Below are 25,454 nucleotides of genomic sequence, written 5' to 3'. Positions count from 1 at the left end.
AGTATCTGATATGGATACATTTTCCTGATTCAAGCCCAGCAACTCTATTTAGTGTCCCACCTACCTGTTATTTCTATTTTCTTCATATAATCTTTGTTCAACTAGTGTTTTATCCTTCTTAATTTAGTTTAAGATGTGAGGACTTTCAAATGGTGTTTTATCTCTCTGATTTATTTGTCCTTATCTAATATGATGGAAAAAAAAACTGGAAACATTTGATGTTAATTCAGATCTAGATTCAATCATTTTCTACATTTAAAGATCTAGACAGTGGATAAAATTGAAATAGTAAAAATATTCAGTGGGGACAGAAAAAATACTAAAATAAGAAAGGATACAATATTGGCACGCATTCCCAAATATGAACAGTATCATTTTTGTTTTTCTCCCTGAATAGTTTGGGAAACAAGCCCCTATATTATTCATAACTCTAGAATGTGTATATATGGGGTGTGTGTGTGAAATCTTTCCATTCCTACTTAGAACTGTTCTTGCTGGTATGTGCCATTTGTCTCTTACTTATTGCTTCTATGCTATTACCTATTTGACAGATTTCAAACACTGATTGTCTGCCCAGTCTTAGTTTCTTCCAGATTCTTGGTCTCATTTCTCTCTATATAAGGTCACAAACCTCAGTAGAGATTTAATAATTAGCATTTTTATCATTCCTCTTCCCCTCAAAGTCTTCTTTAATGCCATCAAACTGAAAAGGGGCTCACACAATTCGTAGGACCTGGAGTTCTTGTCTTTTTTTTTCCTATGTTGAGTTAATTTCTAGGCCCACACATCTTTGAAAATGTAGCACTTTCTTCCACTACAACCCTTTTTGTTGTATTCCCTTGATGCGTTTTCAAGGCCCCTCATTATCTTAATTGCCTTCTGTTTATTTTCCAGGACTCAGTGTCCCTTCCTGACATGAAGTTGTTGTTTGTCCTTTGCTAATTAATATTTTCCTAATATTTTCTAAATAGTTATTAATTCATCAGTATCAACAAACTCATTGATATCAGTTCCATGTGACTTAACATCAATTAGCATTTACAATGGAATATTCATTGAGAAGATATGGCTAGAACTAAAGCATAAAACCCTCCAAAAATGGAGAACCATTCTCATCTGTCATCTGAGTTCCTGAGAAGAGTGAGATGCAATTTTAATGCTACAAACAGTTTCCTCAAGTTCACTTTGGGGTGTAGCATGGCCAATGGGAGAGCTATTCTATTGCTGAAGGATATGGTGTTTTCAAGACTGGGTCAATTGGCTGTTTGGCTAGACATGCATGATCTTTTCTCTTACTATGACCTCTCCAACTCCTCTTAGTCCCATACCCTCTTATTTTGCTTTTGAGTAAAATGAATTTCTACATCCAACAGTGTGTGAATATATAAATTCTCTCTTTGAACTAGTTTAAGCATTGCCTGTTCTGTTTCATTTTCCCTTTCTAAAAATTCTTCTTTGTGTATCCCTTTTATGTATGATATTCTCACCTATTTTTTTCTCTTCTTTACCTTCTCCCAATCAATACCTTTTTCTTATTCCTCTACTCTTCTATAAAAGTTTTCACAACATAATAGACTCACATGTTTTCTTTCTAAGTAAACTCCTGATTGTCCCAATTTTGATAAAGTATTATCATCTTCCCATGTAAAAATATAAAACCATTAGATGTTAAGTCCCTTATGATTTCTCACTCATATTTACCTTCTCATTCTCTTAAGTCTTGAGTTTGAATGTCAAATTTTCTATTCATCTCTAGTCTTTTCATTGTCTTTATTTGAAAGTTTTTTATTTGATTAAATATCTATTTTTTTCCTTTCTGTAGGATTAAACTCAATCTTTCTGAGTAAGTTATTTTTGTTGCAATCCTAGTTCTTTTGTGTTCTGAAATATGATATTCCATGCTCTCTGCTTCTTTATGTGGTAATTACTAAATATTGTGTGAAACTTACCATAACTCCATAGTATTTTGATTACCTTTATGACTACTTGCAATGCTTTCTCCTTGATTTTATAGCTTTGAAACTTGACTATTGTGGGGTTTAAAATTATCCTATCTACAATAAACGAGACTGAGGCAGAACTTTAAGCCAATAGCACTTTATTTAAGAATCCATAGATCCCTTTAATGAAGAATAACTCAGATCTTCCTCATGATCTAAGATTCCCCTTCTTTCAGGATCTTGTTTTTCTGGGGTTTGATATCTATATATGCAAAAGATGTATGGTAAAATACACAGTCTCAATGATTGAAAGAACTTGTTCTTGAGGACTAAAAATAGCATATCAGCAGGAAGGTCTTTGATTGGATGAAACATGGGGCATCTCCATTGACTAAGTGTTTATAAGATGAATGACCTTCTCCTTAGATTAGATGAGGGAAGTTGGTATAAGCTATAGATATGCTCCAAGAACATATCATGGGGCAGGAAGTTGTGTACTTTCCAGGTAGCTGACTTACCTCTGCTACAGTAGGTTTAGTCACTATGACAAAGAGAAACAAGTTAGCTTCCTGTGATTAAGCAAATGAACTTACAAACAGTAACTCATAGCTCATAGATTTCTCACACTATTATGTTCCTGAGTTTTTATTTTGGGACCTTTTTCAGAAGGCTGTTGGTGAATTCTTTTAATTTATATTTTGTCTTCTGGATATAAGCTATTTTGGCAGTTTTCCTTAATAATTTATTTAAATATGATGTCTAGACTCTTGTTTTTGGTCCTGAGCTTCATGATAATTCTTTTGTTCCTCCTCAATTTATTTTTCAAATAACTTGTTTTTCCTCTGAGATATTTCACACTTTTTTCTTTGATATATCACAAAATTATTTGTTTCCACTTAACCAATTATAACTTTTAAAGAATTATTTTCTTTAGTGAGGCTTTGTACCTTTTTAATCATTTGGTCATTTTTGATTTTTTAAAGGCCAGTATTTTTGGTCCCTTATTCTGTTTTTTGTTATTGTGCAATAATTTTAGCTGAATCTAACTCCTTGTGGCCCAATTTGGGGTTTTCTTGGCAAAAAAATACCATTTTCTTCTTCAGTTCATTTTTACAGATGAAGAAACTGAGGCAAATAGGGTTAAGATTATCACAGAACTAGTAAGTATCTGTCCCTCACTTATAAAACTTTCAATTCTCTTTTCATAGTTTTCTTGCATTGCTCTCAGGTTCTTTTTTGTTATTGTTATTGTTTGTTCATTTTTTTTTGTAGCTTATTTCTTGATTTTGGATTTCATGTTAAAATTGGACTTTGCTCAACTCTGAGGTTGGAGGTAGCAATGTGTGAACTGATTCTCTCTCTCTCTCTCTCTCTCTCTCTCTCTCTCTCTCTCTCTCTCTCTCTCTCTGTGTGTGTGTGTGTGTGTGTGTGTGTGTGTGGTAGTGGAGTTTGGAGCAAACAAGAACAGAGATGTAACTAGTTTAAGGAAATAGTCATTTAGCCCACAAGCATTTTTTAAGCACTTACTATGTGTTGGGCTGGAGATACAGAAAAAGGGAAAAACATGTCTCTACCCTCAAGGAAATCATATTTTAATGGCAGGGAATAACATACAAATAGCTACATTTAAGATATACACATGTATAAATAATCTATATTTAATTATATACATATAACTATATAAGTAACTATATACTTATACAGCCGTGTGTGTGTGTGTGTGTGTGTGTATGTGCACATATACATATACATATGTAATTTCAGCAGGATGAGAAAAGCATGCTGCAGAAGACAAAAGTTAAGATGAATCCTAATGGAATTCTGATCCTATATCATATCCCAGGATCCTATAGAATTATAGGGTAGTAGTACTCCAGCTGCTATCTTTAGGGTCTTGTCATCTTTGTGCCCACACCCTAGGGGTCCTTTCCTCCAATCCCCATTAGAGAAAAGGCCAACATTCTTAAGATGTCACTCCTTACTAATGTTACTGCACCTATGGTTAAAGAGACTTTTTTTTTTTAATGCCACCTCCAGTGAAATTTGCTCTCATCATAGTCAGATGTAATTATGGCTCTGGCTATGACTGTTACTTGCTGTGTCATTTTTGACAAGCCACTTTATTTTTCCGAATGTCATTTTTCTATTTTATAAGATGAGGTAGGAGAACTAAATGATCTCTGAGGGACCCATGATTTTCTATGATTCTATGATTTTGTGACAGTGCTTGGTTTCAACTGACCATTTCTAAGGTACATCATGGATTATGAATTTCCAAAAGTTAGCATTTCAGATGTGACATTTTCTCTAATCACACTAATCCTATCCAATTCTTTCTATAACTGAAAAATAATCTTATTTCTTTATTTCTAAGTAGTAGATATTTTTATCCCTATTTCAGAATCAGCTAAATCATTAACAGTAAAGTATATACTCCATACTGTGTCCTAAAATTCTTTCTAAAATTATAGAATACCATAATTATCCAATGATATATAATTATTTAAAACTATAGTTTCCAAATAAAGTCAGATTATTAGTTAGAGGCAACATAGTAAACTAGAAAGCCTAATGGATTTGGAGTCTGCAGGATTTGGATCTAGACCTCTCAGACACTTTCCAGCTGTGTGAAACTAAGCAATTCACTGAATTTCTCCAAGCTCTATGTTCTTTGTCTCTAACATGGGGATAATAGGCAGAGCCAAGATGGCAGGGAGGACACACATTTCTTTCTGACCTGCCCCCATGACCTTCAGACTAACTACCAAATCCAGCCTCTGAATTAGTTCTGGACTGGCAAAACCCACAAATATTGGGGGTGTAACAAATTACCAGCAGAAGATAATTTTGAAGATCTCCAGAAATGTCTGTTTCAGTTGGCAAGGAGGGAAGCAGGCCAAGCACAAGCAGATCGAATATAGACACTGAGTTGCACAGACAGCACAGGGTCTGGGGGGTGAGGGGAGAATCTACAGGGAGGAATCTATAGCAGTGTTGGCTACTCTGCCCTGGTTGCAAGCCAGTAGATCAGCAAAAGAGTTATAAAACACCCAACACAAACACAAAAGGTAAATAGTGAACCCCCAAAAGGCCAGAAATTCATGGGAACTGGCCATGCCTACCCAGCACCAGAAGTCAGTCAGCTTGGACTCAGTGCAGCTGCTGTTACTTGTAGAGGAAGGTTGGACAATCTCCCTTGTCCTAAAAACAGATCTCTCTCTTTTTTAAAAATGAGTAAAAAACCAAAAAGAATTCTGACAATAGATAGTGTTAATGGTGAAAGAGATGAACAGATTTCAAACCATAAGGAGACTAAAAGCAGATTGTCTCCAGATGAAGCCCCAAAAGTGGATATAACCTAGTCCTCATCACACAAGGTCCTCCTAGAAGAAATTTTTTAAAAAGATCTTAAAAGAGAGCTAGAAGAAAAATGGGGAAAGGAAATGAGAACTTTGGAAGAGGGTTTGGAAGAGGAAACACAGAAATTATCTGAAGAAAATTCATTACAAAATAGACTTAGTGAAATGGAAAAAAACATATAATTCCTTAAAAAATAGATTTGATAAAATGGAAAAAGAAAACAACTCCTAAAAAAATAGAATTTATGAAATGAAAAAAAAAATCCATAGAACAAAACAACTCATTTAAAAATTCAATTGGGCAAGTTGAAAAAGAACTAAAAAAAAGTAAATGAAGAAAATAATTCACTAAAAATTAGAACTGAACAAATGGAAATGAATGACTTAACAAAACATCAAGAATCAGTCGAGCAAAATCAAAAAAAATGAAAAAATAGAAGAAAATGTAAAACACCTACTTGGGAAAACAACTGACCTGGAAAACAGATCTAGGAAAGATAGTCTAAGGATTGTTGGACTTCCTGAAAACTATGATAATAAGAGCCTAGATATTATTTTCCAGGAAATCATCAAAGAGAACTGCCCTGATGTTCTAGAATCAGAAGGTAAAATAGCCATTGAAAGAATTCACTGAATACTTCTTGAAAAAGACCCCAACACTAAAACCCCAAGGAATATCATAGATAAATTTCAGAATTATCATATCAAAGAGAAAATATTGCCATCTAGGGAAGGGTGTGGGGAAAGGGGAGGGGGAATTGGTACACAAGATTTTGCAAGGGCTGATGCTGAAGAATTTTCCATGCATATGTTTTGAAAAATAAAAAGCTTTAATAAAAAAATAAAAAGCTTAATAGTATTACCAAAAAAATCATTGGGATAATAATAACACCTATTTCATATTCCTTGTGCATCTTGATTCTCCTAGATGAATGATTTAATATAGATCAATGAAACAAAAGTTTAGTAGATACTTACTCTATGTCAAGTGATAGTCAATATAACAAAATAGGCAAAGTTGGCCCCACATTCAGAAACATTTGAGGTCAAGTCCAGTCTCTATCACAATCATTGATGAAGTCATAGGTCTGATTTTAAAAAATGGAGCATTATGCAAGGATCTGAGGTTAAAAAGATAAAAACAAAATGGTCCCTCCCCACAATGGATTTATAGTCCATTGTCTATTCTATATCTAATCCTTAATGAGTTAGATAGGTTAGTTTGAATTTCAATGACAATCATAACATTAAAGGTGTTAAGATAAGACAGCTAGAAAGTACAGTGGACAGAGCGCTAGCCCTGAGTTCAAATCTGGCCTCAGACACTTAATCTTTCCTAGTCATGTGACCCTGGGCAAGTCACTTAATTACAATTGCCTCAGCAAAGAAAAAGTATTAAGGTGCTAGCAGGCATTGATTTTTACAAAATCGTCAGAGGTAGGTGTCAGTATTTCCATTTTGTTGTTCTTTGGTTGTTTTGATTGTGCCTGATTCTTTGTGACCCCATTTGAGGTTTCTTGGCAAAATATAGGAATAGCATGCCATTTTCTTCTTTAGATCATTTTTTTTAATAAATGAGGAAACTGAGGCAAACAGGATCACACAGCTAGCACACAAACTTATGAGGTAAGATTAGAACTAAGACTTCCTGATTCTTGGAACAATTCTATACCATTCTACCTTTATTCCTTTAAGGAAATGTACTTTGTTAAGTTAGCTGCATATTTGTATTTTCACATGTGCCAGAACTATTGTTATTTCTCAGTCAGTCTTTTGGGACTTAAATTTCTAATCTTGCCATGTTGAGTATTATCAGGGAGCTACTACAAGACAATAAACTGAAGGATAACTTTTACAAACAACAAACAAAAGAACTGTAATTCTCAGTGAAGGTTTTCTTTCTCAAGGCTGAAGGAAGAGAAACTTTAGCTTCTTTAGCAAAATTGTATTCTAAATATGGAAAGTGGGGATGGTGCCTTATACAAAATGAAAGGGTTGGCCTCAGTGACCTTCAAGGTCCCTCCTAGCTCTAGTTCTATAAAACTAAACCAAGTATTTTAAACATTGGAGGGATTTTATTTTCAGTTTATATCTTTGACCTTAGGGGAAGCTGGGTGGCACATAGAATAGAATCCTAGACCTTGGTTCTTCCTGAGTTCTTCCGGAGTTCAAATCTGGCTTTATCAACTAGTTATATAATCCTGGGCAAACCACTGTTTGCCTCATTTTCTTCATCTGTAAAAATGAACTGGAGAAGAAATGGCAAACCATTCCCATTTCTTTGCCAAGAAAACTTGGAATGGTTCACAAAGAGTGAACTGAACTGAAAAGACTGAACAACAACAATAATATGATGGATATTAAAATGTAGTTTGACATTTTAAAAAAGTATGTCATAGTATGGCTCAATGTTCTAATTCCTATTGTCTTATTTTCAGTGTAGATAGCTTGCAAATCTGCTTAAATAACTAAGTGCTAAGTATGTACATTTTCTTTTTTTCCTTAAGATAAATTCTTTAGGGAAAGCATTGTTAGTAATCATGGTTCAAATATATATATATTTTTAAGCCTGCTGTTAGCAGCTAAGGTACACTTTGTATCTTGCCTCTGGAACTTTTATTAAAGATTAGAAAGACTGACTCATTTAGTGATTTTAAATCCTCTTTGAAATCTAACTTGTTCAGATTCTTTCACAGGGTAAGCATTTATTTGTCTGATAATTGCTTAGAAAATGACTTATAATAAAAATATGGCAAGAAGAAAGAATTCTTACAAAGTCAGGTTTTGTTGGAAACACCCTCCTTTTGCCAAATGATTTTCTTTCGCAATCCTTTATGTAGGCATTGCTGAGTGGGCCAGACAAGAGAAAATGCCGACCAATTAATTTCACAGTAAGATACACTTTTGTTCATTTTTTGGAATAATTAATTCTTTTTTGGGCAAATATTTTCCAAACATATTTCCTGAACCTATAAACATCTTACTTTAAGCGCAGGTCTCTAATTCTGAAGGTTTTTACAAACTTTTATCTTTCTCTCTGATTGGTTATTACTGCATCTTCTCCACTATCCTATATTTTTCTTCAATAAAAGAACTCATTATTATAATTTCATTAAAACAAATCTATCTATAGCTAAGAATTGCAGGAAGAAGGTGGAGTAGATCAGTAAATTTCAAGCTTTCCAGATTTCCTCCAAATAAAGAACAAATTCCTTTTTTTTTTTTTTAAATAAAGCTTTTTATTTTCAAAATATGTGCAGATAATTGGGCAATACTGACCCTTGCATAGCCTTGTGTTTTAGATTTTCCCCTCCTTCCTCCTATTCCCTCCCTGAGATGGCAAGCAATTCAATATATGTTAAACATGTTAAAATATATATTAAATCCAATATGTATAAGAATTTGTATATAATTTTCCTGCTGTACAAGAAAAATCAGATCAAAAAAGAAAATAAATGATTAAATAAAACAAAATGCAAGTGAACAACAGAAAAAGAGAATTTTATGTTCTGATCCACATTCGGTTCCTAACAGTACTCTCTCTGGGTGTAGATGGCTCTCTTCATCACAAGATCATTGGAACTAGAATCAATCATCTTATTGTTGGAAAGAGGCATGTTCAACAGAATTGATTGTCATATAATATTGATGTTGTCATGTACAATGATCTCCTGGTTCTGCTCATTTCACTTAACATCAGTTCATGTAAATTTCTCCAGGCCTCTCTGAAATCATTCTGATCATTTCTTATAAAACAATAATATTCCATAACATTCATATACCACAACTTATTCAGCCATTCTCCAACTAATGGGTATCCACTCATTTTCCAGTTTCTTGACACTATGAAAAAGGCTGCCACAAACATTTTTGTACATGTAGGTCCCTTACCTTCCTTTAAGATCTCTTTGGGATATAGATGCAATAGAAACACTGCTGAGTCAAAGGGTATGCACAGTTTGATAACTTTTTGAACATAGTTCCAAATTGCTCTCCAGTCATAATCATTTTTAGATTAATTTAGGTAGTATTGTCATTTTTATTATATTCACTTCGCCTACTCATGAGCACCTGATATTTTTCCAACTGATTAGGTCTAACTTTATTTGTGTGGAAAGTGTTTTGTAGTTGTGTTCATATAGTTCCTGACTTGCCCTTGGCAGATAGACTCCCAAATATTTTATACTATCAACAGTTATTTTGAATATAATCAGAACAAATTTCTACCTCAAGGTGAACATAGACTGAAAAACCAAATAGACTTGAGCTAGAATAGGAGTCCTCTTGGGACAACCTAAAGAAGAAGATAGAGGAAGCTCGGTAACACAGCCCCTTCCCCGCAAAAAAGCACATTCTATTTGTTTTTTCTTTTTTCTTTTTTTTTCTTTTTTTTGCTAGTTTGTCTTTGATTCTTCTCTGACAAAATGAGCAAAAAATTTAAACGGACCTCAACCATTGACAGCTTTTATAAGGATAGAGAGCAGACTCTAAACCCTGAGGAGACTAAAAACAGACTGTCTCCAGGTGAATCCCCAAAGGAGGAGATCATCTGTTCCTCAGCACAGATGAATCTCATAGAAGACATTAAAAAGGCTCTCACAAGAGAGCTTTCTTAGCTGGAAGAAAAAATGGTAAAAGGAAAGGGAAGCTTGGCAAGGGAGTCTGGAGAAGTCATCCCACACATTAAAAGACAAAGTGAATAAAGAAATCAAATCGTTAAAAAAAAATAGAATTAGTGAACTGGAAACAGAAAATAGCTCTCTAAAAATTAAAATTGGCGAAATGGAAAAAAGTTCCATAGAACAAAACAACTCACTTTAAAACTTAATTGGACAAAAAACAAACAAACAAACAAACAAACAAACAAAAAAACTCAATTGGACAATTAGAAAAAGATATAAAAAAAGTGAGTGAAGAAAATACTTGAAATTGAAAATCAGAATTGGACAAATGGAATTGAAAAACTCAAGGAGACAACACGAATCAGTCAAGCAAAACCAAAAAAGTCAAACAATGGAAAAAAATGTCAAATATCTTCTTGGGAAAACAACAGACCTGGAAAATAGATCTAGGAGAGACAATCTGAGAATTATTAGACTCCTGGAAAAAATATGATAAAAAAAAAAGAGCCTGGACACTATTTTCCAGGAAATTATCAAAGAGAACTGCCCAGAAGTCATTGAAACAGAAGGTAAAATAGACATTGAAAGAATTCACTGATCACCTACTTAAAGGGATCCTAAAATCAAAACACCAAAAATATAGTGGCCAAATGCCAGAACCCTTAGATGATGGAAAAAATACTGCAAGCAGCTAGAAAAACCCAATTCAAATATAGAGGAGCCATAATAAGGATTACCCAGGATCTAGCAGCATCCACATTAAAGGATCTAAGGGCCTGGAACATGATATTCTGAAAGGCTAAGGACTCAGTATGCAACTAAAAATAACTTACCCAACCAGAATGAACATCTTTTTTCCAGGGAAGAAGATGGATATTCAACAAAATAAGTGAATTTCATCTATTTTTGATGAAAAAACCAGAACTTAACAAAAAGTTTCATCTACAAATATAGAACTCAAGAGAAACCTAAAAAGGTAAAAAGAAATCTTGGGAACTATATTTCTGCTGTAAAGACATATAAAGAATACATGTATACCTTGTTCTAGAAACTAGAGATGGAAAGGACATTGTATCAGGAAAAGGGTAAAGTGGGGGTACTACATCTCACAAAGAGGCTAATAAAACCTATTATATCTGAGAGGAAGAATGGAGGGGGATGAATATAGTGGGTATCTTACTACCATCAGAATTGGCTTAAAGAGAAAAATTTTAGACATATTCAATTTATGGTGAAACTTCTCCCACCTCATTGAAAAGTGAGAAGGGAAAAGTGAAAAGGGAAGGAATAAGCTAAGTGGAAGGGAATACAGAAATTGTGAGGAAAAGAAGTAATGAAAAGGAAGGGCTGTGAGAAGCAAGTGGTGCTCACAAGTTTAATACTGGGGAGGGGGGTAAGGGGGAAAGAAGGAAGAAAGGCATAAACAGGGGTTAACAAGATGGTAAGTAATACAGCATTGGTAATTTTAACCATAAATATGAATGGAGTAAACTCCCCCATAAAGAGGAAGTGGTTAGCAGAATGGATTAAAAGCCAGAATCCTACAATATGTTGTTTACAGGAAACACACCTGAAACAGGGAGATACATACAGAATAAAGGTAAAAGGTTGGAGCAGAATCTACTATGCTTCAGGTGAAATAAAAAAAGCAGGGGTAGCCATCCTAATCTCAGATCAAGCAAAAGCAAAAATTGATCTAATTAAAAGAGATAAAGAAGGGCACTATATCTTGCTAAAGGGTAGCATAGATAATGAAGCAATATCAATATTAAACATAGATGTGCCAAGTGATGTAGCATCTAAATTCTTTTTTTTTTTAAATTTTTTATTTAATAATTACTTTATATTGACACTCGTTTCTGTTCCGATTTTTTTTCCCCTCCCTCCCTCCACCCCCTCCCCTAGATGGCAAGCATTCCTTTATATGTTGGATATGTTGCAGTATATCCTAGATACAATATATGTTTGCAGAACCGAACAGTTCTCTTGTTGCGTAGGGAGAATTGGATTCAGAAGGTATAAATAACCCGGGAAGAAAAACAAAAATGCAGATAGTTTACATTCGTTTCCCAGTGTTCTTTCTTTGGGTGTAGCTGCTTTTGTCCATCATTTATCAATTGAAACTCAGGTTTCTTTGTCAAAGAAATCCACTTCCATCAAAATATGTCCTCATACAATATCATTGTCGAAGTGTATAATGATCTCCTGGTTCTGCTCATTTCACTTAGCATCAGTTCATGTAAGTCTCGCCAGTCCTCTCTGTATTCATCCTGCTGGTCATTTCTTACAGAACAATAATATTCCATAACATTCATATACCACAATTTACCCAGCCATTCTCCAATTGATGGGCATCCATTCATTTTCCAGTTTCTAGCCACTACAAACAGGGCTGCTACAAACATTTTGGCACATACAGGTCCCTTTCCCTTCTTTAGTATTTCTTTGGGATATAAGCCCAATAGAAACACTGCTGGATCAAAGGGTATGCACAATTTGATAATTTTTTGGGCATAATTCCAGATTGCTCTCCAGAATGGTTGGATTCGTTCACAACTCCACCAACAATGCATTAGTGTCCCAGTTTTCCCGCATCTCCTCCAACAATCATCATTATTTTTTCCTGTCATCTTAGCCAATCTGACAGGTGTGTAGTGGTATCTCAGAGTTGTCTTAATTTGCATTTCTCTGATCAATAATGATTTGGAACACTCTTTCATATGAGTGGTAATAGTTTCAATCTCATCCTCTGAAAATTGTTCATATCCTTTGACCATTTATCAATTGGAGAATGGCTTGATTTCTTATAAATTTGAGTCAGTTCTCTATATATTTTGGAAATGAGGCCTTTATCAGAACCTTTAACTGTGAAAATGTTTTCCCAGTTTGTTGCTTCCCTTCTAATCTTGTTTGCATTAGTTTTATTTGTACAAAGGCTTTTTAATTTGATGTAATCGAAATTTTCTATTCTGTGATCAGTAATGGTCTCTAGTTCATCTTTGGTCACAAATTTCTTTCTCCTCCACAAGTCTGAGAGATAAACTATTCTATGTTCCTCTAATTTATTTATAATCTCGTTCTTTATGCCTAGGTCATAGACCCATTTTGATCTTATCTTGGTATATGGTGTTAAGTGTGGGTCCATGCCTAATTTCTGCCATACTAATTTCCAATTATCCCAGCATTTATCAAATAATGAATTCTTTTCCCAGAAGTTAGGGGCTTTGGGTTTGTCAAACACTAGATTGCTATAATTGACTATTCTGTCTTGTGAGCCTAGCCTTTTCCACTGATCCACTAATCTATTTCTTAGCCAATACCAAATGGTTTTGGTGACTGCTGCTTTATAATATAATTTTAGATCAGGTACAGCTAGGCCACCTTCATTTGATTTTTTTTTTCATTAATTCCCTTGAGATTCTCGACTTTCTATTGTTCCATATGAATTTTGTTGTTATTTTTTCTAGATCAATAAAATATTTTCTTGGAAGTCTGATTGGTATAGCACTAAATAAATAGATTAGTTTAGGGAGTATTGTCATCTTTATTATATTCGCTCGGCCGATCCAAGAGCACTTAATATTTTTCCAATTATTTAAGTCTGACTTTATTTGTGTGGAGAGTTTTTTATAATTTTGCTCATATAATTCCTGACTTTCCTTTGGTAGATAGATTCCCAAATATTTTATGGTATCAACAGTTATTCTGAATGGAATTTCTCTTTGTATCTCTTGCTGTTGGGTTTTGTTGGTGATGTATAAAAATGCTGAGGATTTATGGGGATTTATTTTGTAGCCAGCTACTTTGCTAAAATTATGAATTATTTCCAATAGCTTTTTGGTAGAATCTCTGGGGTTCTCTAGGTATACCATCATATCATCTGCAAAGAGTGATAGTTTGGTTTCCTCATTGCCTACTCTAATTCCTTTAATATCTTTCTCGACTCTTATTGCCGAGGCTAGTGTTTCTAATACGATATTAAATAATAATGGTAATAGTGGGCAACCTTGCTTCACTCCAGATCTTACTGGGAAAGGTTCCAGTTTTTCCCATTGCATATGATGCTTACTGATGGTTTTAAATATATGCTCCTGACTATTTTAAGGAAAAGTCCATTTATTCCTATGCTCTCAAGTGTTTTTATTAGGAATGGATGTTGGATTTTATCAAATGCTTTTTCTGCATCTATTGAGATGATCATGTGGTTTTTGTTTGTTTGGTTATTGATATAGTCAATTATGCTAATAGTTTTCCTAATATTGAACCAGCCCTGCATTCCTGGTATAAATCCTACTTGGTCATAGTGTATTATCCTGGTGACGATTTTCTGTAATCTTTTTGCTAATATTTTATTTAAGATTTTAGCATCAATATTCATGAGGGAGATTGGTCTATAATTTTCTTTCTCTGTTTTCAGCCTACCTGGTTTAGGTATCAGTACCATGTCTGTGTCATAAAAGGAGTTTGGTAGGACTCCTTCAATCCCTATTTTTTCAAATAGTTTATGTAACATTGGAGTTAATTTTTCTTTAAATGTTTGGTAGAATTCACATGTAAATCCATCTGGTCCTGGGGATTTTTTCTTAGGGAGTTGATTGATAGTTTGTTCTATTTCTTTTTCTGAGATGGGACTGTTTAGGATATTTACTTCTTCCTCTGTTAGTTTGGGCAAGCTGTATTTTTGGAGGTATTTTTCTATTTCATTTAAGTTGTCGAATTTATTGGCATAAAGTTGGGCAAAGTAACTCCTAATTATTGCTCTAATTTCCTCTTCGTTAGTGGTGAGTTCTCCCTTTTCATTTTTAAGACTAACAATTTGATTTTCCTCTTTCCTTTTTTTAATCAGATTTACTAAGGGTTTGTCTATTTTGTTGGTTTTTTCATAGAACCAACTCTTAGTTTTATTAATCAATTCAATAGTTTTTTTACTTTCAATTTTATTGATCTCACCTTTTATTTTTAGAATTTCAAGTTTAGTGTTTGACTGGGGGTTTTTAATTTGTTCCTTTTCTAGCATTTTTAATTGCAAACCCAATTCATTGACCTTCTCTTTCTCTATTTTATACAAATAGGCCTCTAGAGATATGAAATTTCCCCTTATTACCGCTTTGGCTGCATCCCATACATTTTGGTATGATGTCTCATTATTATCGTTTTCTTGGGTGAAGTTATTAATTATGTCTATGATTTGCTGTTTCACCCAATCATTCTTTAGTATGAGATTATTTAGTTTCCAATTATGTTTTGGTCTACTTCCCCCTGGTTTTTTGTTGAATATAATTTTCATTGCATCGTGGTCTGAAAAGGATGCATTTACTATTTCTGCCTTACTACATTTGAGTTTGAGGTTTTTATGTCCTAATATATGGTCAATTTTTGTATAGGTTCCATGAACTGCTGAAAAGAAAGTGTATTCCTTTCTGTCTCCATTACATTTTCTCCAGAGATCTATCATATCTAACTTTTCTAGTATTCTATTTACCTCTTTGACTTCTTTCTTATTTATTTTGTGGTTTGATTTATCTAATTCTGAGAGTGCAAGGTTAAGATCTCCCACTATTATAGTTTTACTGTCTATTTCTTCTTGCAGCTCTCTTAGTTTCTCTTTTAAGAATTTAGATGCTACCCCACTTGGTGCATATATGTTTAATATAGATAGTGCTTCATTATCCATGCTACCCTTTAGCAAGATATAGTGTCCTTCCTTATCTCTTTTAATTAGGTCAATTTTTGCTTTAGCTTGATCTGAGATCAGGATGGCTACCCCTGCTTTTTTGACTTCACCTGAAGCATAGTAGATTTTGCTCCAACCGTTTACCTTTAACCTGCATGTATCTCCCCGCTTCAGGTGTGTTTCCTGTAAACAACATATTGTAGGATTCTGGCTTTTAATCCATTCTGCTAACCGCTTCCTCTTTATGGGGGAGTTTACCCCGTTCACGTTTATGGTTAGAATGACCAATTCTGTATTACTTGCCATCTTGTTAACCCCGGTTTATGCTTTCCTCCCTTCTTTCCCCTTCCCCCCCTTCCCAGTATTAAGCTTGTGAGCACCACTTGCTTCTCACAGCCCTCCCTTTTTAGTATCCCTCCCCCTGCCTTAGAGTTCCTCCCCCTATCTTACCCCTTTCCCTCCCAGTTCCCGTATTCCCTTCCGCTTAGCTTATTCCTTCCCTTTTCACTTTTCCCTTCTCACTTTTCAATGAGATGGGAGAAGTTTCACCATAGATTGAATATGTCTTAAGATTTTTCACTTAAAGCCAATTCTGAAGGCAGTAAGATACCCACTATATTCATCCCCCTCCATTCTTTCTCTCAGATATAATAGGTTTCCTATGCCTCTTCATGAGATGTACTACCCCCACTTTACCCTTTTTCTGGTACAATGTCCTTTCCACATCAATTTCTAGAACAAGGTATACATGTATTCTTTATACATCTATATAGTCCAAATATAGTTCCCAAGATTAATCTTTACCTTTTTAGATTTCTCTTGAGTTCTATATTTGTAGATCAAACTTTTTGTTAAGTTCTGGTTTTTTCATCAGAAATAGATGAAATTCGCTTACTTCGTTGAATGTCCATCTTCTTCCCTGGAAAAAGATGCTCATTCTCGCTGGGTAAGTTATTTTTGGTTGCATACCAAGTTCCTTAGCCTTTCGGAATATCATATTCCAGGCCCTTCGATCTTTTAATGTGGATGCTGCCAGATCCTGGGTGATCCTTATTGTGGCTCCTTGATACTTGAATTGGGTTTTTCTAGCCGCTTGCAATATTTTTTCCTTCATCTGAGGGTTCTGGCATTTGGCCACTATATTCCTTGGTGTTTTGATTTTAGGATCCCTTTCAGTGGGTGATCGATGAATCCTTTCAATGTTTATTTTTTCCTCTGTTCCTATGACTTCTGGGCAGTTCTCTTTGATAATTTCCTGGAAAATAGTGTCCAGGCTCTTTTTTTCATCATGTTTTTCTGGGAGTCCAATGATTCTCAGATTGTCTCTCCTGGATCTGTTTTCCAGGTCTGTTGTCTTCCCCAGAAGGTATTTCACATTTTTCTCCATTGTTTGATTTTTTTGGATTTGCTTGACTGATTCTTCTTGTCTCCTTGAGTCATTCAATTCCACTTGTTCAATTCTGATTTTCAGTGAAGTATTCTCTTCACTCACTTTTTAAAAATCTTTTTCTAATTGTCCAATTGAGTTCTTTTGTTCTGTGGAATTTTTTTCCATTTCACCAATTTTGTTTTTTAGAGAGCTGTTTTCTGTTTCCAGTTCACTAATCCTATTTTTCAAGGATTTTACTTCTTTATCCACTCTCTCTTTAACTGACTTCTCCAGGCTCTTTTGCCAAGCCTCCCTCTCCTTTTCCCATTTTTCTTCTAGCTCCCTTGTGAGAGCCTTTTTAATCACTTCTATGAGGTTCATCTGTGCTGAGGAACAGATGCTCTCCTCCTTTGGGGATTCGCCTGTTTTTAGTCTCCTCAGGATTTAGAGTCTGCTCTCTATCTGTATAGAAGCTGTCAAGGGTTAAAGTCCTCTTCAGCTTCTTGCTCATTCTGTCTATTAATCAGAGACAAACTACCAAAGAAAAACAGAAAAAACTGGAGTCTTTCTTTGGGGGGTGGGGGCTGGGTGTGTTATCGAGCTTCCTCTACAGACTGCAGGGGGCAGCAGTGAGGCACTAGCAGGACTGTGCTGCGCCTGTGCTCTGAGATCCCAAAGCGTGCTGAGTCACTGTGGGGGGGGAAGGGGGGGGCGGCCAGGTCCTGAGAGACTCCAGCTGTTTGGGGTTATATTCTTCAGCCCCGGTGTTTTTAGCTTCTCTGCTGGGCTGTTGACTTGCTGCCGGAGCAAAGTATCCAAACCTGTAGCGAAGATCTCCCCGCAGACGGCTGCGATCACTCCCCACCCCCTCTCCAGTTTGCTCCTGTGCTCTCACTGCCGCTGCCCTCAGCCTGCGCCCGATCTAAAACCGTCCCAGCCCTCCAGTAAAGACAGATCTTTCTTGGCGGATCTCAAGGATGGCTTCTCTTGGTAACTATATGTGGGTTTTTTTCAGTCAAGCATTGATTCAGAGGCTTGTAATGAAATGGATAGTGAGAGAAAGCGTGGAGCTTATGCAGCTGTGAGCCTCCTCTCCGCCATCTTAACCGGAAGAGCATCTAAATTCTTAAAAGAGAAATTAAGAGAGCTGCAAGAAGAAATAGACAGCAAAATTATAATAGTGGGAGATCTCAACCTTGCACTCTCAGAATTAGATAAATCAAACCACAAAATAAATAAGTAAGAAGTCAAAGAGGTAAATAGAATACTAGAAAAGTTAGATATGATATATCTCTGGAGAAAACTAAATGGAAACAGAAAGGAGTACACTTTCTTCTCAGCAGTTCATGGAACCTATACAAAAATTGACCATATATTAGGACATAAAAACCTCAAACTCAAATGCAGTAAGGCAGAAATAGTAAGTGCATCCTATTCAGACCATGATGCAATGAAAATTATATTCAACTAAAAGCCAGGGGGAAATAGACAAAAAAATAATTGGAAACTAAATAATCTCATACTAAAGAATGATTGGGTGAAACAGCAAGTCATAGACATAATTAATAACTTCACCCAAGAAAATGACAATAATGAGATGTCATACCAAAATGTGTGGGATGCAGCCAAAGAGGTAATAAGGGGATATTTTCTATCTCTAGAGGCCTACTCGTATAAAATAGAGAAAGGGAAGGTTAAATGCTAGAAAAGGAACAAATTAAAACCTCCCAGTCAAACACCAAACTTGAAATTCTAAAAATAAAAGGAGAGATCTATGTTGTTATAGATCTCTTTTCAGGATTTACTTTTGCAATACCAACAGTAAAAGAGACTACTCGAGTGGTTACTGAATTCCTTACACAAGCTTTTGCAATTATGAGTGTGCCACAAGCAATAAAAGCAGACTATGGACTTGCGTATACTTCTAAACATTTTACACACTTTTCCATACGATATCAGATTTTATACAACACTGGCATATCTTTTAATCCTCAAGAACAGACAATAATAGAGAGGAGAAATAGATACATCAAGCCACTCTTCCAAACACAAAAGAAAGGGGGAGCCACAGGTAACCCTAAACTTAAACTTATCCTTTATACTATTAATTTTTTGATTTTAGATGAAGATGTACTGGCTCCAGCAGACAGGTTTCATAATCCGCTGAAAGGGCAATGTCCAGTGTGAGTAGCTCCACTATCTTTAGATAATCACCTAGTGATATGGAAAGATTCAGAAAGTGGTGAATGGAAGGGACCAGATAGGTTAACTGCTTGGGGAAGAGGTTTTGCTTTGTATCTCTACAGATGGAGAAAGAATCAGATGGGTGCCAACGAGCCGAAACCACCTTGTCCATCAGAGAGAGACAGAAAAAAGAGAAGACCTTTGAAATGAAGGAGAAGACCTAGGAAATATCTGGTGGTACCAGCTTTGACTACATGTGTCACTGAAAGAGTATGGTTGTTTACCCAATGTGTATGTTAATTGACTCATGAACATCAAAAATTGTTAATTGTTAATGTTGCAGGACTGCAAAACCCACAGGAATCATTGTATTCCCTGACACATGAAGTGATGTACAATAGATTATTTTTGGACTAACTCTTGGCTGCTGAAGGAGGTGTATGTGTGATTGTTATTTATATACCCTCCTTCTAGGACTCATGGAAATTTTTTATAATGCCATGTTGATTCATATTGTTTGTTACATCACTACTAGCCTGTGTTATATTACTACTTACTTGTGTAATACCTCCCATGCTGATGGATTTATGTACACTGTTTCAACTAAAACAAAAGAAAGCAGGAGATGTAGAGGGCTGCAGATAGTGGGGGAACTCTGGGTAAGGTATAAGACCCTTTAGCCCATAGGGAATCTGCTGACAATGTCTGGTTTGACTCCCCAACTCCCTTTGGTGCTCTCACCTTTCCTGAGAAGTCAAGGAGGGAGTGACCACCTGTGTTCTACTTGAAGCAAGGGCTACTTACAGTAAAGGAAGGCATTTACATATCAATAGCAGGATGCTTATAATTAGCACTTGCACAGTGTGCTGTGGTGATGTAAAGCTACTATAGTTAGCACTTGCTCAGTGTGATGTAATGATATAATGGTTCTCTAGTTAGCACATACTTAGTGTGCTGTAATGATGTAATCATACTAAGGTATTTAAGGGCTGAGAGGATTGGAAATAAAGGATTCCATCTTTGACCATCCTTGTGACTCTCCTGGCTCCTTCATTCTTCCACTAAGACCAAGGCTGGTCCCCAGATCCTCTAGAGAGCTAGTCCTGATGGTATATTTCGGCATCCCAACTTGGGGGCTCTAGAAAGCACACTATATTTTGGTGCCCAAATAGGGACATCCAGAAGTACACTACACATAAAAATGCTAACTTAACCCAAATTAGGACTTTAACCCCAAAATTATTCTTTCTCTTGATGATTCAGAAAAATGGGATCCAAACCCTGGTTTACCTTCTGTCAAACTATGAAAAGTACACAATTCAAAAGTGATATTTTTTCTGATATATCTTTCCATCTTCATTCTATCCTCCTTCACTGTCTGTCTACAAACATGTGTAAGTCTATAATATTATTAAAAAATATCCTTCACTTAATCTGGTTTTCATCTGAAGCTATGATCCAGTACCTTTCTTCCCTTCACAGCCAATGCTAGAAAGAATAGTTTCTACTTTCTGCTTTCAATTAATTAGCACTCATCAATTTTCTATATTCTTATTTATAGATCTACCATTTGTATCAAAACTGCCCTGTCCTGGGTCACCAGTAGTTTTTATTTCCAAATCCAGTAGTCTTTTCTCAGTTTTCATCCTTTTTGGCCCTTTTATAGTATTTGATATTCTGGTATAGCATGCTGGCCTTTGGGTAAGAAAGACATGAATTCAAATCTTATTATAAGCACTTACCCATTGTACCTATGCCTAGATAAGTCATTTAAACTAATTGTACTTCATTTTAGACACCTGTAAAGTGATAAGATTTCACTCAATGACCTCCAGCGTTTCTCCAATGATAATCTAGAGTATAATCTTATGAACTATTTTCACCTTATCATCCTTGCCAATCTGATGAGATTAGTCTCAGGTGAAGTGTGCTTCAGAATGATTTTAATTTGCATTTCTATTATAGTTAGTGATTTGTGTAATTTTTCAATTTTTTGAAAGCTGTTTCATTGCTTATTTATTGGAGGAAGAATTCTTAGTCATATATTTGTGTCAATTCCTTATAGATTTTAGCTATAATTCTCTCATGAGAAATATTTGATGGAAAGAGTCTGTGAATGCATGAAGAGAGATTAAAGAGGACATAAGAAGTATATGGAAATAGAAGAATGAAGAAAAAGAGGTAGACAAAATGGGAGAAAAATGTTGGGGGGTTAACTTAGAAAAGAGAAGATTGAGAGAAGGATGTGATAATGACAGCTGTCTTTCAATATTTATAGGGGTGTCACTTGGATGACTTTTCAGTTTGACTATAGAGGAAAGAATTAGAAATAATGGATGAAAGTTGAAAAAATACATTTAAATTTATGATGGAGGAGCAAACATTTGTTAAGTACCTACTACATGTCAAGTATTATGTTGTGTTATACAAATATTCTCTCATTTTATCTTCATAAGAACCCTTTCAGAAGTAGGTACTATTATTATTACCATTCCCATTTTGCAGTGGGGGAAACTGGGAGAGAGAAGTTAAGTAACTTATTTAGGATCACATAGCTGGTAAGTATCCAGGGCTCAATTTGAACTCAGTTCTTCCTAACTTCAGGACTGTATACCATGTGACTACCCTTAGATGTAGAAAGATTTCCTCATTATCAAAGCTAATTGCAGTTCTGACCTGGCATCTATATTCTAGGATTATATTTCCATTTATTTATAAAAGATTATATCTTGAATGTCCTAATGTTGCTTCAAATTCAATATTGAATTTGTCAAATTGAACTCATCATCTCATCTTCCAATTATGCAATTACTATAAGTTTATCACAATCCTTTGACACTTTGCATTCCTTCATTCAAAATATTCAATTGGCCACCAATTCCTGTCATTCTTGGTCTGAAATCTTTCTTAGACTTGTCTTTTTCTCCTCTCTTACTTCAACAACTTTCATTAAGGTCTTTATTACCTCATACTGAGATTATCAAATTTGTTATTTTCTCTATTTCCTATCACATCTTCCTTTTCTTCAATTCCTCTTGATCATTCCTGCCAGATTCAACTTCTTAAAATACCAACAGCCTTATGTATACTGCTTGTCATGATTCTATTCTGATTTAAAAAGTGAAACAAAATAAGTACTTCCTTTGTTCAGAGTGTAGACTCTAGACTCCTTATACTGGTACTCAAGGCTCTTTGCAGTCTGGACTCCATATATGTTTTCAATTATACTGTTTATTGTTCTCTAACATTATCCCTTTGCTTTAGCAAGAACAATGAATAGACTTTTGTTTCTGGTTACTTGACATTTCAACTAGTTGGAATTTTCTTTCTCTCTTCCTTTTTTCCTCTTTGATCTTTATTCATCCTTCAACTGACTGCGTATGTTGTGCTTCTTCTATTGAAATTTTTATGACCCCTTTTAGTCTATAGTCTCTCTCTCTCTCTCTCTCTCTCTCTCTCTCTCTCTCTCTCTCTCTCTCTCTCTCTCTCTCTCTCTCTCTCTCCTCCTGTCATTTGTTAAAAATCTCATCTCCTCAAGTGTTCAACACAATGCATGATACTTGTTTGCATGTTCAGTCATTTTTCAATTATGTCTGACTCTTTGTAACCTCATTTGAGTTTTTCTTGATAAAGATAATAGATGGGTGGACATTTCCTTCTCTAGCTCATTTTACAGATGAGGAAACTGAGGTAAAGAGGGTTAAGTGACTTACCAGGGATCACATATCTAGTAAGTGTCTGAGACTGGATTTGAATTCAGGAAGATGAATCTTCCTGACCTTAGGCCTGCCTAACACTTCCTGACATTGTACCCCTAGATACTACATTGTACTTAACAAGTACTTAATGTTAGCTGAACAGCTAGAAACGTAGTAGGTTTTCAACATTTTTATTTCATGGCTCAATACATAGTAAATTTTCAATAAATGACTGTTGAATGAGTGATGAAAGGAAGGAAGGAATATGGTCTATATGCTTAATCAACCACAACTGGTAAGGTTAAACTAGGTGGGTGAATTAGTGCATATCTGTCATCTCAATGGGAAAAACAACTCAGAAGATATGTTCTGTAAACCATAGCATCTTCTATGTATGTGAAAAATAACTGCCCTAGAGGTATAAATGTAGTGCTATATTATGAGAAAAGAGATCTCAATTAATCAATCAACCTATCAAATCATATTTATCTACTGTCAGTAGCAAGGGCTTATTGAAAATTATGTCAAAATTTGGTACATCAGAGAAATTCATCAGTATAGACCTCAATTTCATGATGGCATGCTTGCCCAAATTCTGGACAATGGACAATGTTCTTGAGTTTCCCAGTCACCAATAGAGTGTGCTTGCTCCCATGACTTTTAATATGGTGTTTTCAGCCATGTTGTCAAAGGCCTTCAACGAGGACAAATATGCCATAAAAGTCCAGTTACTGTACTGATAGTATTACAAGCCAAAACTAAATAAGTAGTATTGGTGCAGGGTTTTTGTTTGTTTGTTGTTCTTAGATGATGGTGCACTGAATGAAGCCTCTGAAGCTGAGATGCAACAAAGTATGATTGATTCTCTGTCCCTTGGGTTAATTTGGGTCTAACAATTAACACCAAGAAAACATGTCTTCCATCAGTTAGCATTCCACCATCCATATGTTGAGCCATTAAATGGAGAAGTTTTGAATGCTGAGGATACGTTCATTTACTTTGTCAGTATATTTTCCAGGGATGTATACATTGATAAAGAGGTTGACATTTACATTGTTGGAGTTAGCTCCATGTTTGGGAGACTTCAAAAGAAAGTGTCGGAGAGAAGTATTAGACTGACTACAAAACTAAAGGTTTACATATCTGTTATGCTGAGCTAATTGTTGTATGCTTATAAAACCTAGAGAATATGGCACTGGTATGCCATGCCAGGAAAATGAATTCTTCCAATTGAATTGTCTTAGGAAGATTCTGAAGATCACCTGGAAGGATAAAACACAAGATATTGAGGTCCTTTCTTAAACTAAATTGTCAGGCATTGTAACTCTGTTACAGAGAGCACAACTCCATGGGCCTGGCCACATCGTTTGAATTCCAAATGCAGACTTGCCAAGAAAGACTATTTTATGGAGAACTCACATAGGATAAATGTTCACAAGATAGTCAGAAAAAAGGGATTCAAAGACACTCAAGATTTCTCTTAACATTAAAATTGCTTTATTAAAGAACAAAGGATAGTCTATCTCTTGGATCTGTGGTGAAGGAAGGAATTTCTGGCCAAAAAAAGAACCAGAGTACATTATGAAATGCAAAATGGATAATTTTGATTATACTAAATTAAAAAGGTTTTCTATGAACAAAAACTAATGCAGACAAGATTGAAGGAAGCAATACACTGGGGAAATTTTTTTTACATCCAAAGGTTCTAATAAAGGCTTTATTTCTAAAATATATAAAATATTGACTTGTTTATAAAACTACAAGTTATTTCCAATTGATAAATAATCAAATAATACAGACAATTTTCCAAAGAAGAAATTTAAACCATTTATAGTCATATGAAAAAATTCTTTAACTTATTATTGATCAGAGAAATGCAGATTAAGACAACTCTGAAGTACTTCACAAATTAGCTGAGATGACAGGAAAAGATAATGATGAATGTTAGAGAGGATGTGGGAAATCTGGACACTAATACATTGTTGATGGAGTTGTGAACTGATTCAACCATTCTGAAGAGCAATTTGGAACTAAGCTATCAAACTGTGCATACTCTTTGATCCAAAAGTGTTTCTAGTGGGCTTATATCCCAAAGAAATCATAAAAAACATAAAAAAAATTCATAAAAATGTTTGTAGCGGCAAGAACCTGGAAACTGAGTGTATGTCTATCAATTGGAGAAAGACTGAATAAGCTATGGTATATGAATGTTATGGAGTATTATTTTTCTACAAGAAACAATCAGCAGGATGATTTCAGAAAGGCCTAGAGAGACTTACTTAAGTGACTAGAACCATGATAACATTGTATATAGCACAAAGATTATGCAATGATCAATTCTGATGGACATGCTTCTTTTCAATTATTAGGTGATTCGCACCAGTTCCAATAATCCTGTGAAGAAGAAACCCATTTACACCCAGAGAGAGGACTGTAGAAATTAGTGTGGATCACAACATAGTATTTTCATTTTTAATTTTTGTTTGCTTGCATTTTGCTTTCTTTCTCACTTTTCTCTTTTTGATTTGATTTTTCTTGTGCAGCATGATAATTGTGAAAATATATATAGAGGAATAGCACATGTTTAACATACATTGGATTACTTGTC

The sequence above is a fragment of the Antechinus flavipes genome, chromosome 3 (genome assembly GCF_016432865.1).
Source record: "Antechinus flavipes isolate AdamAnt ecotype Samford, QLD, Australia chromosome 3, AdamAnt_v2, whole genome shotgun sequence".
Lineage (NCBI taxonomy): Eukaryota > Metazoa > Chordata > Mammalia > Dasyuromorphia > Dasyuridae > Antechinus > Antechinus flavipes.
Note: the sequence above shows the minus strand (reverse complement) of the source record.